Here is a 13,658-nt window from a genome sequence, read left to right as displayed (position 1 = left end):
CCTCTTCGTATTTGATGTCACGAGACTTGACAGGGTAATGAGAACGCGCTCGGCCTCGGCGGTGAGCCAGAATGTAATCTTGTTTGCCTCTGAACGCGCAGACCACACCGTACGCTGTGGGCATCGCGAGAGTGGTCATTGAGCCTTAGCGCAGAGAACAATAGAAAAACAAACACCGCACGCAGCTTGAAGAACTTACCAAACGGCACTTGGTAGAAGCAAAAGAAGTGCCTCCTGGGATAGAGACAAAAGCGAAACTACTCATTCAGACATCTACAGCTTCACGTTCATTGAAAGGCGATGTCTTGCCAGACTGCGCCCGTGACGTCTTTGCAGCCAGGAATAGGTAAAGGGTCGCAATGTATGCTGACGGAAAAACACTTTAACAAAATGCCAGGGCAAATCGCACGCAACCCAGCGTATTAGACGAAGTGCGAGACCTGCAAGTGCGCTTCTCCGCACACTTGGTTTCACCAAACTCGGGTTAAATTATCATTAAAGTGTCAATATGCGAGCCGGTTTCATCATTATACTGTCACCGTCCCTTCTCCGCACCATCCAGTCTTAGGTTTAGCTGCAGGTTTAGCTGCATTAAGAGTGCGGGTTCCCGCACATCTTAGCCAAATCGTCCATTTTGGCTAAGGAAGGCGATGTGATAAAGCCTACTTACGGAATTTAGCGCATAGTCCGAATACGAGGAGTTTACTACATAGGCTACAGTAAATACCGACGTCTTCACAGACGTTCTTCTGTGTTCACGTTGGTTGATGAAAGAAAGGATGATAAATGTGCAATAGTACACATTTATGTTTAACTCGACAATTGGCATGATGTATCAAACGAGTAATGCACATTACATAAACATATATAGGCGGTCTTGTTCCGTAAAGCGCTTTTGTAAATACGTGGTGCGTTGTATATTTTACTGACATGAGTGAAATAAAACCTGCTTGGAATCTAATCCACCAGCATACGTCTGCAGCGCACAAAGATGTTTTGTCAACCATGGGGTGTTTCGGGAGCCTCCAATTTTCTGTGAAAGCATTTGATTTTGCAATGTTGGACTTGATCAAAATCTATGTTGAAAATCAAACAAGTGACATTCTGGTACGTCTTAAAAGTAACCACAACCACAATGTTCGACTCGGTTCATGAACCCACTTGCTCTCTGCGTGCGCAAATTGGATTGCCGTGACCAGATCTGAAGCTTTAGTTCTACCTCTGCTTTTCGGCGTGGCTACCGTCTGGCAGAAACATTTGTTGCATTCTCGCATTCATAACTGCTGCTAATCAAGTTCAGAACGATGATAAAAAAAAACTGTGTCAGTCGCGGATTCTGGCATTTAGTTTTTCGTCTCGGCAGCTTTTTTTCTTCATTTATTCGAAGTTGACGCGAGAACAAGCCTCCGCATTTCAGGAAACAACAACAACAACATCAAAAGAAAGCAGAAACAACAACCGAGCCGAGCTGTGATCTCCTTGGTCACGCACAGCGCTTTCGTGGGTATGCAGACTCACAACAAAAACGGTCATGCATCAAGCAGAAACGTTGCTCGCCGAACGAGAACAACGTGCGGGAAAGAAATACAAAAGTAAAACCCGCACGACCCGTGCCCATGAACCTGCGGCCATTATATTACGAGGTATACTAAATGAAGGGTCTTGCTTGACATAGTAGAACGATATTGCTTCCGCATGTGATATATTGTGGGCGAGAAATGATAACACAAAGAAGATAAAAGAGTGGCTGTTATTGCCGGATAAGCGAGTGATCACATCGAAACGAATGGGGGCCACATTTAATTTTTTTTTCTTCTGCTACGAAGAAATGGTTGTGCTGGTCTGGATAGTGATGATGTTTCTTTCTTTTTTGGTCCGTTGCGGGTACCTTGGGGCACAAATTACACGTTTTTATCATGCTATTTTTATAATACAAATAATCTCGCAGAACGTGGTTGTGAACTATACTTTATAGCAACAATGATTCCATTTAAACTCAAGCTAGCGTCATTATTACACCCAAGACTTCACTGTTGGTGGGATGCTGACGGCATATGTCTTGTTAGCGTTCTCAGTTTAATTAGAATAATTTAATAATTTGATGAACCTGTCACCTTAGAACATGGATTCTACAGAACAGCTTGACAAAATGTGTCCACAGTGCAGGGACGTTATGTAAGGTTACCTTAAATAAATGTGTCCCGTATTTTATTGAATTTTCCGGTTCGGTACGTGTTCTGCAGCTTAATTAAATCACATCGAGTTAACTCGCCTGCCAGTACGTCTCCGAACAACTTCGAATGGTCAGCTGAGATATAGCAGAGAAGGGAACACAGCAGCAATGTGACAATCCGTGTCACGACTAAGGTGAGCCCGGAAGACGATCTTTCATGTTGACTTCAGTGACAAAGCGTAGTGAATGCTACGAGAGGCGAAAGGCGCGCACATTTCGCACACGGAAGAGCGGGCCGGACTGGGCTCCTCGCTGTCGCAGCGCGCTGGCCGTCCGAAGCTGAACCAGCGTAAGCGAAACGTCTCCAGGAGGGGCGCTCGCCGTCTATGCGCTCGCTGCAGCTTCCCAGTTTCGGTTTCGCGCGCGCTGATGGCCGAGATTTGTCGGGCCTCAGTTCCGCGGTAATCGCGTTTTTCCAGATTCAAAAGTTGATTCGGCTTGTACGGGGAGACTTCGCTTCAATTTCCCAATTTCGATTAGCCCGGTGAAACTGAAAGGCTCAAAGTTATTTAATAGATTTTTACTGCGATATCAATTAAATTGACACTCCACGCGCATTTCTGTCGTCGGCGTCGCCGCGAGGTTCCGTGTAAAATGCAAGGGCGTTGACACCGTCGCCCCGCGCCCTACGCTGTATGTGCGAGTTAAGGTTTGCGAGGGGAACCGGCGATCGCGGCTTAATCTCGCCCACGGGAAAGGGAGGAAAGCGAGCAGGAGAGGCGCCCTCTTCCGTCGTGCGTGAGGCACCGGGGGGTAGGTCAGAAAGGGGAAGCGGCTAAAGCCCCTAAAGGAAAATTTATTTGGGATCTTTTGGAGCGGCGTTGTACTTCGGCTGCATTTGCGCATGTGGCGGCTTCGCGCTGTCGCCCGGCCCTATCTTGAGAGCGATCTGCGTTGGGGGCAGAGTCTAGGTGCGTCGACGGGTTGTAGTTTTGTGCTTTCTGCGTGTTCTCGGCGCTCATATTTCCTTGAGGCGATAGGCAACGCGAATGTTACTTCGCTCGCTGCTGCTGCCGCATTTCCTCACGCCAGCGTTTTGACAGTGAGTTTCAGCGGTCATCGAGTCATGGTGATGATGAAGGAACATTTACTGGGCCAGAAATAAATCGGTGGTGCACGCACGAGATTACCCCCCTGCGGAAGCTTCTGTAGGCTGTCTTTGAGTCAGTGACTGCGGTGTCCCCGCTCGGTTGAGCCAATGCGAGGGCCACGGCCGCTTGTTCGGCAACTGCGGGGTCTGTTGTCTTCAGGGACGCGCTGACGATCAGCTTGTCTTTTGATGTAACCACCACCGCTGCACGGTCACTGTGTTTTCGGAGCGAGGCGTCCGCGTAGAGGACCATTGGGTGTGTTCATGTTTCCTTTGCGCGCGTGACACCATACTTGTTAATTTAGCTAAAATAAATTATGGGGTTTTAAGCGCCGAAACCACGATCTGATTATGAGGCATGCCAAAGTTGGGGACTCCGGAAATTTCGACCACCTGGGGTTTATCAACGTGCAACTCAAATATAAGCACATGGGTGTTTTTGCGTTTCGGCCCTATCAAAATGTGGCCGTCGTGGCGGGGATTTGATCCCGCGATCTCGGGCTTAGTAGCCAAACATCATAGCCACTAAGCAACCACGAAGAGTGTAATTTAGTTAGTTTGCCTATGTTTGCAAGTTTATACGGCCGATAAAGCTGTTATCCTGACTTCGTATAGCTGTCCACTTATTTGCTATTGCAATCGATGTTTGGCCTTTCAGGTGAAACTGGGACTTTTGTTATGTAGTGACTATAATTACCACGTATCACCCGTCACGCCTAGGTCGCCATTACTGACGGTATATATCCGAAGGAATCGTCGTTCTTTCTTTTTTTTTTTTGAACGGCTATTTTACAGCGAAGCTGCATGTGGCAAGCGTTCCGTGCGTTTTTGTTCTCCGTGGAACATAAGCTATCATTATCAATGGCTCGTACCCCGTAAGCATTCATGCTGCCGTAATCAAGCAAAAAATGCAATGGCGCATAGCCCCGTAAAGCAGAAGCTACAAGCACTCAGCAAAGTGAAGCGAACTGTGCTTAAATTCTCTCTTATCGCACATACACCATACAGAACAGCATGTCGAAAACGTTTATAATCAATGACTCATACCCCCGTACTCAAGCAAACAATGCACTGACTCATAGTCTCGTAAGGTTCATGGCTACTCACTTTAGATGAATTAGCTGCGATAATACTGCCCCTGTTGTCGTTGTCGGTGATTTCAATGGGGATGTGTCGGTACCGAAAAGGGAGCTGTTTGCGCGTTCCGTGTTGCAGACATATCTCTTGCGATGCCACACCGATCCAGCCCAACCGATCACCCAGCGTCGTGCGTGCATCGATTTGACATTATCAAAGAATGTGATTACAGTTGCGAGTGAAATAATGACCACCGATCAAGACAGTAAATGTGTTCGTACCTTTGTTCAAAATTATGCGTCACCTCCGTGTCATGTGGTAAACAGCTATTTTAAATATATTAAATTTTAATTATTGCATTGTAAGTCTCTGTAGAAATGCCCGGTATATGCTCCGCCAGCCTGCACCTTAGCCCATTTTAATGATTTTTTTGTTTATTTGTCGAAACAGCAAATGTCTAGAACAGTCTGCCTTCTGGCAGTGTGCGCGCTATCTTCCCCACGAAATTCGAGGGACCTGTAAGCAATCCCTTCAAGTAATTTGTTTGTTCACACCTTATGTATTACTCATCGATGTCACATTGAAGATAATATAAAGTGTAAAAAAATTCACCTACGATTACGATACTTTCTAATGCGAGATTTGAGCGCAGCTCTATGGGTGCTTTCATTTCGCGATATATTGGCTAGACCGGACAATCTGTCTCGTGAGGCACGTTGCAAACGGAGCGAAGTGTGGCGCGACTGCCTCGCTAATCGGGAGATCGCTAGAGGCAGAGCTTGGTGACGCGTGGGCGCGATTCACAGAAGCCGCCGCAGACAGACCTCGGCTCATGCAACGATATGTTTCCATATATGGTATCGGCGGAGGCGCTCGCCGCATGTCGTTGGTGAACAGACGATGGCACGCTACTCTGGCGCCATCTCGTAGCAGTCGTCGCCGCAGAGCCCGTCTTGCGCGGCACTACGCTTTACTTCTCACGCTTTCGCCATACCCCTCTCCTCCGCTTTCCTTCTCTTGCTCTCTTCGCTATCGCCGTCTTTTATTTTCCGCTGCACTGCGCGTTCGCGCTTTCTTTCATTGCTGTGCTCATTCGCTCGACTACGCCGACGCCGACGCTTACGCTCAACGCAGAAACGGGCGCCTAAGAGTTGCGCTGCCAAAATAATACAGGAGTATGACCTGCCACGCTACGTAGGCAGATTCCACCAATGCACCAGGTGGGAGCATACGTCCACAGGTAGATGTTACCTTCAGAGGATTAATGAAAACAGCTATCGCATATCGCAGTTAAAATTACAAAGCGTTTGTGAAACTATGACTGCGGCTATTCACCTACATGGTACATAACGGCAAAGTCAGGTAAAACAAGGCTATGTTTAGTATAAATAGTGATTGATAGCAAAAAAAATATATTGACACGTGGTGGTGACGTTGAATAACACAGTAGCAGTACTGTGAAAGACAAAACTAACTTTTATTGGGCGAACCTGTGCCCACAAAAACAGGCTACACTTATAGCACAACGATAGCGGCGAACACGGTCGGCGATCGTCGAAAATCTGCTCAACGGGTCAAGCCCGGCGGCTTCCACACTAATCCAGACTAATCCAGACTTCCAGATTCCAGACTAATCGTTGGGACCCGCGTGCCTTCCACAAAGTTCTACACCATTCGCGTCAGGTGATGAAATCAGATAAGATAAGGTTCGGCGACAACAGACAGCGGATAGAAGCATCGATAACCTTCCAGAAACTTTGGATACATGCAGGCGCGTCCCGCGCTGCGCGATAACATTTGTTAGGCGGCGAAACGTGGTCGCCCGATAAAGATAAGTACACGTGTCAACACACACACACACACACACACACACACACACACACACACACACACACACACACACACACACACACACACACACACACACACACACACATATATATATATATATATATATATATATATATATACATATGTGTGTGTGTGTGTGTAGAGAGAGAGAGAGAGAGAGAGAATATCACAGGAACGCGAAATGTATCTACAAGGTGACCGCAGAGCACGAGCACTGTCTCCTTGGCCGAACGCCGCAAAAATTTGAAGAAAGTGTCGCCAAGGTGACATAGGTCGTTAGGTCGCAAAAAATGAGTATAACAGAAATAGAGTTTACTTTGGGATCTCTTCATGTATAACATACACAACATGTATCGTTTTACAGTGTGTATTGAGTCGAATAAACCTCAAAACCACAAAACGGGACCTACTTCACTGTTGCGAAACGGCAGGAATACGAAAATTACACAAGCACCTGGAAATGGCTTGAATTAATGTGTGCTTTCTATCAATACCACGAAATGGCTTGAATTAATGTGTGCTCTTTATTCAAAAGGTGATAGTGGAGCACGGGGTCATAACGGTTTTTATGGAGGAGCAGCGTACGCAGCTGCAGGAAAAAGATGAAATTTTCTTTATTGATTGTTTTTAATTCGTCCTTTGTATGAACAGGTTTATGCCAGAAATTGTGAATGTGTCCCATGAAAACTGCTAGGGCTTGATAAAGGCATCAGATAACAGGTAACTTTTTTTTATACGCACGAACTCCGCAACGTTTGAGCATACGGTCTTATTGCGCATTTCGAAGATGGGATACTTCAGAAAGTGTACTTGACTGTCAATAATGTAATAATTGTGTCGTAACGTTATCTTGTCACTTTGGCTGAAAACAGCCAGTCAGGATGTAGTTAACTTTGGCATTAATATATATTTCCCTCGCCAATAGATCACTAAACAAGCTGATACGCAAAATCTTTATTTTTTCTACAGGCGCGGTGCAGAAATAGTGGTCATAAATCTGGAACATTATCTTGAGAGACTTGTGAGGCCTCGTTATGAAGGTTCTACAAGGCAAAGGAAGGCAACCTTAGCAAGGAGATAATTATCTGCCTAAAAAAATCTTTTCCTCACCACTGATCTCTTAATACCAAAGCTTTTACACGCTCGGTCAAGAATTCTCCTTGAGTCACGTCGGTTGCTCTGATTATTTTTCCCAACTATATATGTTTAAAGCTTGTTCATCCTCATCCCCCACCTCTTTCTTTTTTCTCGCCTGGGACTCCATAACTTCTAAGTTGCGGTAGGTCCCAACTCTCAATAAAGAGACAATGTTCTTGACAATAATGAAGCCGGATTAAGCCGAAACCGTGAAGTCGGCGACGACAAGCCAGTGAAAGGAAGAACAGCAAACAGACGAAAAAAAAAAAGAGATCATAACTGTCTTATCGAAAGACGCGCATGTAGTGCCTTAGGGATAAGAGTTAAACCAATTATTTTAACTGGAAGAGGCAGTAACTGGAAGAAAAAGCATCAGCCTTGCATTTCTTGTGGCAGTATCTAGCGCTAGTATAGGCGGTACCAAGACCTCCATGGTTCAAAGTTCACTATATTAAAAGAAAAAAAATTAGCTTTTCGCGCATGATTGCAGCTAATAATAAGACACCAAATGCTCGTTGGCGAATAAATCAATGTTAGTGAATATATCAATGGTCACTTTCACAAAAGCAATTCGAAGTTAATTCAATAACTGGGGATGATTGCGCCCAATGCTACACATGACAGGAAATATTAAAGGCCGCAGATGTGCATGTTTTCGAACTCTCTTATGTTTACGGAGCTGTGTGTCTCTGAGTGTTGCTTTAGTCTTTTCTGTGGCTTACTTTACCCTTCGCGGAACTTCGCAAGTATTCGTGATATTTGACCGCCTCACTGTTTTCGTACTGTTAGTTCTCCTTGCCCAGCTAAGAGGAGTAGCCGGCGCTAGTAAAAGCGCCAACCTATCAAGTTACGTTAAAAAAAGCAAACAATAACTCTCCCCATCCGAAACACTTAGAATTACTCCAGTGGCGTATGAGGCGAAAGGCTGTACATCGCTAGCGATAAGCGCCCCGCGGATGGGAAGCGGGCAACAGAAAAATTAGGAAAATGGCTTAACCGCAGCTGGGGCGGAGAGATTGGCCAGGAAGAAATGGGGCCAGGTTTGTTACGTCACGCTACAGTATGCCTTCCTAGGTGACGGCGGAACAGACCAGAGTAGTGCAGAAAAATGCAGGACAAGTAAAGGCGCATCAGAATGAGATAGATGATGATGAAACAGCACAATCAGACATGTAAGGTCCAATCATGTAGTGTCCGCCAGTTCCAGCAGTCAGTTTATTGATACAGGCTAATAAAATCTGTGAACACGACGTTCACAATGGCCCAACAACGGTTTACAAATATAAACTGTCTTATCTCAGCGCCCTGCCTAGAGTCTAATGATTTCCGCGGATGCTGGTAGCATAGTGGTGGAGGCGGTGAGCTGTCGCAACAGGCTGGGTTATCCTGGTGATCAAGGCTGGTAATAGCTCCACCAGAGCGTCCATTACGATATTACTTCGGTATTTCACCACTTGTCCACCAAACCAGTCTCTCTTAAAAATGCAAGAGGAGGACGTGAAACTTTTTTGTGGGCTATCTATAACTGATCCTTCTGGGAACACAAGGTGTTGCTGGCATGCATGCGGAAGGCCCTTCTTTTGAAGGTTTCCGAAACAGCGTCCCTTTCATCTTGGTATTTTGTGAACGACCACAAACAGTGTTTACTGTTGCGTGTATCGTCGGATGCAGTACGGTTCGGAGAATCGATACGACCTGTCTTAAATAGACATGATGTACGAGCAGATCCTGTCCTTAATCGATATGAAAGGGATGCTTCCTCTTGACGAAGTCTCTTGGTTACGCTGGGCATATATGGTTGAACCGAAAGCGACCCGAATTGATTATGAATGCCATATTCTAATTTAATTATTCTTTGGGGGATATGAAAGAGCGCCGCGTATTCAAGAGCATCAGCTCTCTTCGTTGCCAGCAATACCAATGTGGCGTGGAATCCACTGAAACTTCGCCCCGAAGTCTTTGTTGACATGTACTTTCACTAAGGCTGGTGATCACAAAAGCCACATCATCTACGTGCCACGGAGAACAGATGTAATTACGCTACATACAAAAGCATACGTATTTCCTATATGTATACACGTAGTATGTTTATATCTACGCAGTGTACCCTTAATATGGTTATCGTTGTAGTTAACAGCAGACATTAAATGCATCTTCAGGGAGGGCGCTCCACAAACGCGCCGCTCATCTGAGAGAGTAGGGTACTGCTGTCACCGCGCCTTTAGCACAACACAAAAACGACCGTATCGTGGCTAATGCTCTGCGTAGCGCAGCGCAGCGCAGCAGAAACATTCGCTGCGGAAGTAGCGTAAACCCCCAGTCTGCGCTTCAGCAAAGTCACACTGGAAGGAGCACGATGTTGCCGTATCTTCACGCTCAGGCGAGCAAGTGTGCGCGCTCTGCCGGAAACGGATGTAATGTATGGCGGCGGGAACTGGTGATGCTATACAGGCGGGCAGGTAAAAGAAAAGGAGGTCTTGAGAATCGCTTTCTCAAAATAGCTCCAAAAGAAACTTTTCGCTGTTTCTCCAGTGGCGCAGGGAAAACATTTATCATGGTAGGGCTTCTGAATTCAAGGGCGCTGTCAGTGTAGTCAGGTAAAAGAAAAAAAACAAGAAATAAAGAATTTGCTTTACTAATGGCATGGCGACACCGTAAGCCACACAGAAACCGAGCGCTTCCTCTATGCAGTCGTGTTTAGTTACATCAAGGCCGTCGCGTGATTTCTCGTTAAGTCCTGCCTTCGTGGAGCCCTTAACGCCATGTGCAGAGACGTGGATAATTTGTCACGCCACGGCATTTAGGAGAGCGAAACGTTATTGCCCGCTATTACCCATTTTAAAGCTGCATAAAATGCGCGGCCGAGGGAAGACTGTCGCCATCGCCTGGGACGTGTGAGTTGTCAGGGCTTTCATTTGAAATGTTTCCGGCTTTTAGTTTTCACCATAGCGCTCTACCCGACACACCAGGATAATCACACGTTGTATTAAAGATAGCCGAGGCTACGGAGGGATCAATATGTCCGAGCAGCGCAGAAATCGGCGCTTGTGTACTATAGCAGCATCAACGATCTAAAGCAGATGGAGCTGTAAAGCAAAAGCAAGATCGCACTCATGAATATTGTGCTCAACTTGTGTAGCAGGAGCGCCGAGTGACTTGTTGCCCTTATAGTGGGTCGTTGCTTTTACTGTTACCCATTTCACCAAATAATTGCTTCCAACCATCGTTTCAATATATTGTTGTGATGAAATCTGGGTTACACTAATCGGTCAGAGTAGATCGATTCGTCAGGGACAAGGAATGTCAGAGGAGGTCGCATTCTTAGCGACTCCTTGTGGGGCGTGTTAGCGGCTCATATAATTTCCATGCGCTGCAGTGCTTAGGGATTGCGGAGCACCGCAGGCCCAAGGAACGACGCAAGACCGATCACCCTTAGACGCCGGAGTCAATAAATATGAAATGATGCACTTTCGTGCGCAGAAATTGTGGGCCCACGCAGTTCTTGCTTCTATTTCAGGGCAGTGTACGCGTCCGCGAAAGCAACTTCCACTTGAAACTACGATTTTCATTCTTGCCGACAGCTGGTTATGAAGATATCAGGGGCGTGCGCTGATTTTCGAAACTTTTGAGTAACAAATCAAAGTAGTTTCTTATTCGATTCGGTCTTCGAATGGAACATTCACTGTTCGTTAGTACAATATTTTTCGAATAGCTTTACCAGTATTTCAAAACGTCAAGTGGGCACAATCAAACGTTAAGATCGAGTAAAACTATGGTAAATTAGAACCCCGCCGGCATAGTATAGGCGTAGAACAGAAAAATTCCGTAGTGGGGCAGGTTACGTCGCTCAGGCAGTCGGACAATGCCGGCTATGCAGCGACCGTTTGCACTCTCTGAAAAGTCCATGTGCCCATGAACAAACTGCTTATTTGTACGCGCCATCTGTGCCTCTAATAAACAAAGCTTAACTTACCAGGTATTGACAGAAACTTGGTAACGTTATAGGTACGAAGATATGAACAACGGTTTGCATGAACTGTGAAAACGGCTGTGAATAATTTGAAAAGTATGCGACGTTTGATTTGATTCTATTCACTTCCGGCACTGTCAGATTCGTATTCAATTCGACATAAATTTACTATTCACACAGCCATTGGAAATGTATATAATGTTTTTTAGCAGCGGCACTGATTGACCTGGTGTCCTAGAGAGACAGGAGGCATAGAAATGACGTGACCGATGTCATTTGCTTTCATTGAAATGTCCAGTGATCGCAAGCCAGCAGAAGACTAGTGCAGCACTATGCGATAACGAAACTATTGAAACGCGAGAGCGCGTGCGGCACAGAGTCGAGCTTTCGATCACCCGCGTCTTTGTCAAGGGTAAGGGCAATGAGTTTATTTAAAAATAAAAAAAAATGAATTAAACCTGGACAAATGGCATTTTATTTCGTCTTTTAATGCAATATAATGATGTATTTATCACTAGCTCTTGAGTACTAGTCACTGAATTGAAATTAGGAGTTCCTTCGACATTGGGCAAGTACTTGAATGTCCCGGGGGTCTCCAATTGTGTCCTGCATTTACCTCAATTTCCCCATTACTAAGGCTCTGTTCGCGATAATACTGACGCCTGAGAAATTATGGAACCCTAATCTATCACTTTAGCTTGACTTACCATTTGCTTGCAGTGTTCCTGTAAACATAATTTATAAAACCTATAAACGTTTACTGCGAAAGGATTTCCTATGAAGAGCCTCTGGCTGATCCCTATAAGTTTTTACTTGCTGCAAAGGACCGTTTGGAAGTCTACCGAGAACAATGCTACCAATACACATGCCACAACCTTTATTTCTAGACAGTACTATAAGCAGTTGCTTACGTTATAGTACACACTAAAGCAAAAATCTTCAATCAGGAAACGCAGACCGTATGAAGCTGTCAATAATACGTATGCTTGCAAAATTTATTTGTATATTGAGTTTATTAACGTACGCACTCGATGTGTTCTTCATGTGGAGATCAGAGCGGGTGGCATGTCCTTTCTCTCTATGGCGCACCTATTGGTGGCGTACATCTTTTGTCTCTCTCTCAATTTCTCTCTCTCCGCCACAGGGCCCGGATAATTTGCCGCTCCCGATGCTCAGCTGGCGAGTTGCGCGGCTGACGTGAGGCAGGGCTGAGCTATTCCAAGTGGATTACTCTCGTGACCTTTCCGTTCTCTCAGTCAAACCCGGCCAATGAGACAGCGTTGTCAAAGGTAAGCTGTGATTCGGTGCAAGGATTCACCATTGGGATTGGAATGGTGTTGTAGTTCGCGTGCCGCCTTTCTTTTTTTCGACTCATTAACTGGAAGATAACTGTAATTGAGAAAGCAGTAGGCAGTAGACCTACATGTCAGTTTTATCGAAGCTCGTGAACTTCACGCATACGAAGACTTATCCCGCATTACAAATTATTCAAAACAATTAAAGAGAAATAGGAAAAGAAGGCCTCCCGAGAAATGTACACTCAGAGAAACCGTAAGCTCAGTGAGATCAGTGGTAGCAAGATCGTGCCTAAGAAGGTTCTAACATAAGAGAATTGAAGGAGAAGCGGGCAAATAATAAAGCGAAGTGGACGAAATTCACCAACAGCAACTCCTCGTGAAAATTTGTTTACACCACCTGTTGAAAGTCAATAGGCTTTTTTTCTCTGAATTCTGCCTACACAAAGCATACAGATATGCCAGGCGGCCATGCATGTCGTCTTTTGATTTGTACAGGTTTTCAGCAAACAATCCTTTCAAAAGTTATTGTTGCTGAAGAATGAACCACATGAAGTAGTCTAGTTAGCGACCCTTTTAAGTGATTGCAGTTTGCGCCTTTGATTACACCGGTGAACGTTGTCGTGCGTGTGCGCGCATTATTTATTAGACATTGCGTAACCGATTTACCTAGTCTATGAGACGGCAAAGGGATCTACTATGTATTCATAAGCAATCAACAGACTGTCTAAACTCATTTTTCATAAGCGACGATGTTGCGTAGAAATGAGGCATAGCCGACAAATTGACAGTTAGCCGTGTTTAAGCGGACTTGAAGAGACAGCGAAGAAAAAGAGAATGCAGGCATGATAACTGGAAAGGCGTTCGGTTGGCTACCCTACGCGGGGAGAGGGGAGCAAGGAAGTAAGAAGGTGAGTGAGAGGAAACTGGCCAATGTGGTGCGCGTCCGCGGGCAGCCACCATGCATGCAGCCAAAGGTAGTCACAACAGCAACGCCCCCCCCCC

The 13,658-nt window shown here is 45.6% G+C and overlaps 1 long non-coding RNA gene across 1 annotated transcript in view; it reads left to right on the top strand.

Moving 5' to 3' along the window:
* The window catches only part of LOC142577749 (uncharacterized), a 145,819-nt gene extending 133,178 nt beyond the window's left edge, over positions 1 to 12,641 (top strand). Inside the window, exon 3 of the long non-coding RNA XR_012827056.1 lies at positions 12,503 to 12,641. This is a non-coding gene — a long non-coding RNA (uncharacterized LOC142577749). The remainder of the gene's footprint in view (positions 1 to 12,502) is intronic.
* The last annotated feature ends 1,017 nt before the right edge of the window (positions 12,642 to 13,658 follow it).

The sequence above is a fragment of the Dermacentor variabilis genome, chromosome 4 (genome assembly GCF_050947875.1).
Source record: "Dermacentor variabilis isolate Ectoservices chromosome 4, ASM5094787v1, whole genome shotgun sequence".
In the NCBI taxonomy this organism is placed as follows: Eukaryota; Metazoa; Arthropoda; class Arachnida; order Ixodida; family Ixodidae; genus Dermacentor; species Dermacentor variabilis.
The sequence above is the reverse complement of the archived record's forward strand: the minus strand, read 5'-3'. Positions and strand labels throughout refer to the sequence as shown.